Source organism: Dermacentor silvarum, chromosome 3, assembly GCF_013339745.2.
Source record: "Dermacentor silvarum isolate Dsil-2018 chromosome 3, BIME_Dsil_1.4, whole genome shotgun sequence".
Lineage (NCBI taxonomy): Eukaryota > Metazoa > Arthropoda > Arachnida > Ixodida > Ixodidae > Dermacentor > Dermacentor silvarum.
Window position 1 is genome coordinate 68201051 of NC_051156.1, and position 5725 is coordinate 68206775.

Consider the following 5725-nt stretch of genomic DNA (forward strand, 5'->3'; position numbering starts at 1 on the left):
TGAAAGCAAATCCTTTGTGACCCATTATGCTCGCATTCGGTCCTATAGAGGGCACGCAAAGCTCTCCAGTGGCACAAAAAGCACTGGCAGCCATGCACTCAGACTATCACGTTAAAATCGCTGGGCACTGACTTTCGTTCACACTCACTCCTGTTCTTGGATGCCAATTCACTGCACTCTTACCCACTATTGTTTACATTCCTGTCCAATCACAACCTTCGCCACTCATTAGCGCTCTACCTCGTCCCTGTGAAATGAGTGTGGGGCAAGTATGAGTCGACATACTCATGGCCTATGCTGTGTATGCATAAATACTGGCTGAAATTTGGAGAGTAACAATAGGGTAGAACAACAATGAAGACACTAAATGTTTATTTTTATGATGCATTGTCTTAGGATGCCCATGTGAGAACGTTGTCGTCAACAAATTGTCTCGCACTGTCGGTTTTATGCAGCCGTACTGCCTGCAAGTTGCTATTTCAGTCAATGTTATATTGAACAACTTTTTTTCTCTTCCATGTTTAGTTACAGTGAAATTGTCTGGTCGACGACAACAGTTGAAAACAAAAATAAGCTCTTAATTTGAAAAGCATGTCATTTGCTTAGTGTGTCAAGTGCCTTACTGCTGACTTCTTGAAGAAAATGCGCATTGCAACTGTGGTTTCATTTTATGATTTCAAACTATCTCGCTCTATGCACTAAATACAAAAAAGAAAAACACAACAAACTCTTGCAAGGTTCGAAATAATGATATTATGTATGCTACCTGCAATCCTAACTGGTGGGCTGTCAGTCGTTGCCATCGTATGGAAAGCAGACGATACGTTACCAGCTTGCTACATTGCTAAATGCATTTCAGAATCAAGGTAACGACATAACGACGATACCACTAAGAGAGCTACGAGACATTTGTCACGTATATGTTCAATGCAAAAGGTGCATTTTCCTATTTTCGAGTTTTCTTGGAAAGGTTTTATTACACTGCAGCATGTGTAACGTATTGTGTATGGTGCTTGTGTTTGGTAGCATTGGTTTGCCCTTGTTTGTTGTGTTTGGCACCCGAGAAAGTTGTGCATATATATGTAGGATATAGTAATTCTGTTCGACTTTTCTTTCTTTATAGTGTACCTCTTCCTCGTGACCAGTGCACTTTCGCTTTCTAATATGGCTATATTTACCTGTCTCTTAATGCTTAATTTCGAAATGTTGAGGAAGCATACATCGTCTCAAGCTCTTAAATGTAGTAGCTTTTAGTGAATGCTCCTTCCTTTCATCTAAAGAAAAATAAAGGGCATGGAATTGATTTCAAAAAAGAAAATGTGGGAAGCTTAAAAAGGGGGGGGGGGAGGTGGTTGGGGAGTTGTCACCTGGTGTTGAAGGGGACTCTTAACAGCACAGATGGTTGTGCTCAAAATCGTGTTGTGAAATTGTGCCGTCTGCTGCTGGAGCTCTTTCTAATGTGCTGGGAATTATGCATGCTACATCACCAAATGAAGAAAAGACTGGAAACATTCATTGTGAAGTGAATGTCAATCTGTTATGACGAAATGTTTGGTGATGTAATAATGGTACCTGTTTTTTTCTTTTTTTTGTAAGCCATGGGCAAATATATGAGCCCAAAGCTCGTCGGTGGTACGAGCAGTTAAAAGCCACCAAGGTCCAGGAGGTTGGCTTGGTTGTCAGGCCAGAAACATCATGGTTGGGGGCAAGCCCTGATGGCGTAATTGCTGACTCGCCAACAATTATCGAGATAAAGTGCCCCCCTCCCCAGACTTTGGAGAAACATGGGAGCCTTAAGGAACTTTTCAACAGTGGACAGTATGATGTCATCAGCGTAGACGGCACACTGAGTCTAAGCAAGAAGGGGAAGAACAAATATTATTTTCAGGTGCAGCTCCAGATGTACTGCTGTCAAAAGGAGCGTTGCGACTTTGTCGTATGGTCACCAGGGGAGGCCTATGTTGTTGAGGTGCTCTACGACAAAGAGTTCCTAGAAACATATGTTCCGCAGTTGGAGCACTTTTATTTTGCTCACCTGCTGCCTGCTCTCACTGACAGGGCTCAGTGAAAGTGCTACATTTCATGCAAGTGACTCAGTGCTTTCAATTACAGTGCACACTAAATTTGGATGACCCTTGAGGAGTCTTGGAAAATAAATGCGGAGACTTCATGCTTATCTGTAGTAACTTTATTGTTACATAGTGAACACAACCAACACCTGTTTCTTCAGTTGTTTACATCACAAGCTAAGCAACAGTATGCATACACTTCTTTAAAAGTACAAAAATTTGTTTCAAAAGAAATGTCAAGGGACGTTAAAAACAGATTCCTATTATCACAAGGTAATTGATTAGAAACAAATATAGCTGCATGGAACTTTCAGCTGATCAGATAATTAATCTTAACCCTTTCAGATGCCACTTTAACCTATTGATTGAAAACTTTCTTTCGCCACATTTCTTGTCTCCTCAGAATCATAGAAAGTGTACAGCTGCAGAAAAGATTAAGAATTTTCAGTTCTGTAGTGAGTTTTGTCAAGATTACAGAATGTGGACTCCACGCGAAAAGTCGCTACAGGAACACCATATGTGCGTACATCAACTATTTCGTGTATTGAAAAGCACTCGTTCAGCCGCTTGAAAATTATGCCTGGTGCATGACATCGTGAAACACATTGAAAGAAGTCAACCCACTACATACAACTACATACTGACACCAAGCAAAAACACCTAACCATCTACCTTCCCACTCATTTTACTAAAACATTTTGCACATGTTAAATTGCAGCACAATTCCAATCGCAAGTGTCTCGAGATATATGCAACCCATTTTAAATATTACTTTCGTCAGTGCTTTTGCTGTTGATGCACTGTCTTTGCGTACATTGCATCTGAAAGTGTTAACAGAGTTTTGTCGTAAAAGAACTATTGTGCACGAACTGAGAAAGGTGTTTCAGGACTTAGCAGTAATTGTTTTCCAACATGCCTGTGACTTGTGCTGTTCTACTCATTTTTATGATGGCAGGGCCTGCCTGCTTATTATTCTTTGATGTCCTGTCTGAAAATGAGGATTTATTTTATTTAGTTTGAAGGTGCAGAAATCACTCTGTCCTTAATTAAAGGAGGCTGAAGATTGCACAGCCCGGCTACAGCAGTCAGTACATCATTAGCAAGTGTTTTTTTTTTTTTTGCAAAGATGCTTGCGGGAAAATACTTCAGTATCCTGAAGCATTTAAGTCGCCTTATAGACCGCTGAACATGGATGCGGAGCCTTGCTAGGCGCCTTGACTTTACTAGCTTAGGGCCACTTATTTGTTGTCTGCCTTTTGAAAAGCTCGGTAACCTTAGATTTACTCCCATTGGTAAACCGTCGCCTATTGTGAAACCCCTGTCAGCCAGGATCTCATCACCTGGTGTCAGAAACCTTGTAAAGCCACTGTCCAATGTGATGAACCGATCGCTTGCACGTCCACCATATGGCTTGGAAATGAACATCACAAACCCATTGGGTGCAATGACGAGCAGTGTTTTGGGATTTATAATGACTGTAGGTCTGATTTCTCCGTAGCACGTTGCCCGGTTTCTCAGCAAAAATCTCAAAGCAATCGATGATGCATGTTGCTAGCGGATAGTCCTCAAAAATGCTAGTCCTCAAAAATGTTCTTCTACTTGTTTCTCTTGCCAGCCAGAACACCAGATATTTTCTAGAAAAGTGAGCAAGAGCTGACACTATAGTGCAGAAAATCCTGCTCACTAGAGCTGTGGAAATACCGAAGCGGAAACTGAGGTCATTAAGTAGCAGCCCTAAGCGCAGCCTCATAAGTGTCAGCAGCACCCTGATCTTGGAAGGGTAAAACAAATGAGTTCTGCTCAGCAGTTGCTTCAAGAGACCTCACCAATTCATCAAACACATCCTTTGAAAGCCCTGTAAAAAACCTGAAGGAGCTTTAAGTGAGAGTCGAGTAGACAGTAAATGCTGTTTGACGAGCCCTGTTCGCTGTCACAGAAGACTGTTCTGGATGTTTGCTGTATGTGTGTTCAGATAATTGTGCTGTGGCTTGAACTTCCTTGTCCGATGTCACCAGAAACTGGCATTTGCAGCCGCAGGCCGAGCAGCTCTTTGGTGTTTCCTCTGCCTCTGTCAGCCTGTGTAGTGAAGTTTGCAGATACAACAGAACTCAGTTTACAATACTTACAATTTAAAAACTTTAGAATAATAATGAGCATGTAACTTTACTAGCATAAAGGCTCTAAATCTCTTGTGCTAATGAGACAGGTGGTAGTAAACAGAAAATTTTTACTTGCAGTAACCTCTCATTAACTATCATAAGCAGGAATTGTACAAAAAAGCTTGTAACTTGGTCACAAATAATGCTAGCATTGAACAGACCAAAGCAATTTTGGCTGTTTCTGTAGATAGTCAAGAGTATATCCACTAGATTCGACATTAACGCAGATTCTATATTTTTTAATGAGTTCTAAAGAACAGTTCTGTGCGTAAAAGCAATGACATGCTATTGGTGGCATAAGCAATGTACCTATTTGGTATGTAACTGTAACTGTAGCAGGGTTCACTGTCGCCTTCATCTTGCTCGTCCATTGCTGTCTGCTGTTCAGTGCTGGTGTCAGCTGTCGCTGGGCATATGGTGACCGTAGTCTCAGCTTTTTGCATGCAGGCTGCAGGGCGCTTTAACTGCCTTCTTCCTTTGTGATGGATAGTCTAAATTTTAAATACAGAAAAAGAAAACATATATATTCAATACAGCAGGAGTTATGGCGAGAGAGCATGAATGAAGAATTACACATTACCGGTGTTCCAAGGTGCAGTGTTGGGTATGGGTTATTTTTTGTGGGACATCCATCAACAAAATGGACCGAACACACCTGTGAAAGGAAGTACATAGAGACTTGAATAAACCTGCAGTGTTTTATTGGCACTCACAAGCTTTTAGGCTATTTGTTAAATAAATTGGAATTGTTGTTTACTTAGTGGTTTTCTTAATCCTAATTTGTTATCGAATAGCAACGGCGAAGCAAGAAAGCAGTCTTGTCTGTTATCATAAGGGAGAGCAGCTGTCAGATTATTTGATGTGTTGAATAATTTGAGCGTGTGGACTCATTTAGTGGTGTACTCGATCAGTAGTATTGGGCTGCTTCACAACCGTGGTAAGTGTTGGATATGGTACTCGGAAAGTGACTCGCACCGTGTCTTGATCGAGACGCTTACGCGTCATAATTACTCAATATGCCGTGAAGGCTGAGCACTAAAACTTGCGTGTCATTCGTTGGCGGCGCAGTACTTAACTGACATTTTTTACAGAAGCAGAGCTACAGAAAAAGCAACGACGTTCACGGATTTTGCCAGGCGAATTTCTATTTGTTGATAGGCGAAATGAAGGTGCCGATGACTGCAAACGGCAACCATTTCGAGCGGACGTGTTGTGTCGTGAACGAAGACATATTAATGCTTGTTCTCAGCTGTGACAGTAAGCGACATTACAAAATAAACTGTGCAAATTAGGCTGAAGTCGCGGTTCCGGTCATACGCGGCGTGAAACTTACTATGCCGGTAGCGGCGCCGCTATACCTTTGGTCACTGTAACGAGCGGTACTCACTCTTGTCCACGTTCCGGGGTCGAACTTTTTTCGTTGAAGATTTGCGATCCAACGCTGGCGGACGACGGCATTTTTTAATCCTTGTGGGAAGCCGTGCATCGCGAATGGTC

At 41.8% G+C, this 5725-nt stretch overlaps 1 pseudogene; it reads right to left on the reverse strand.

The window, feature by feature from the left end:
- Positions 1-236: 236 nt before the first annotated feature.
- On the reverse strand, positions 237-3912 carry LOC125944257 (uncharacterized; annotated as a pseudogene).
- Between the last annotated feature and the right edge of the window lie 1813 nt (positions 3913-5725).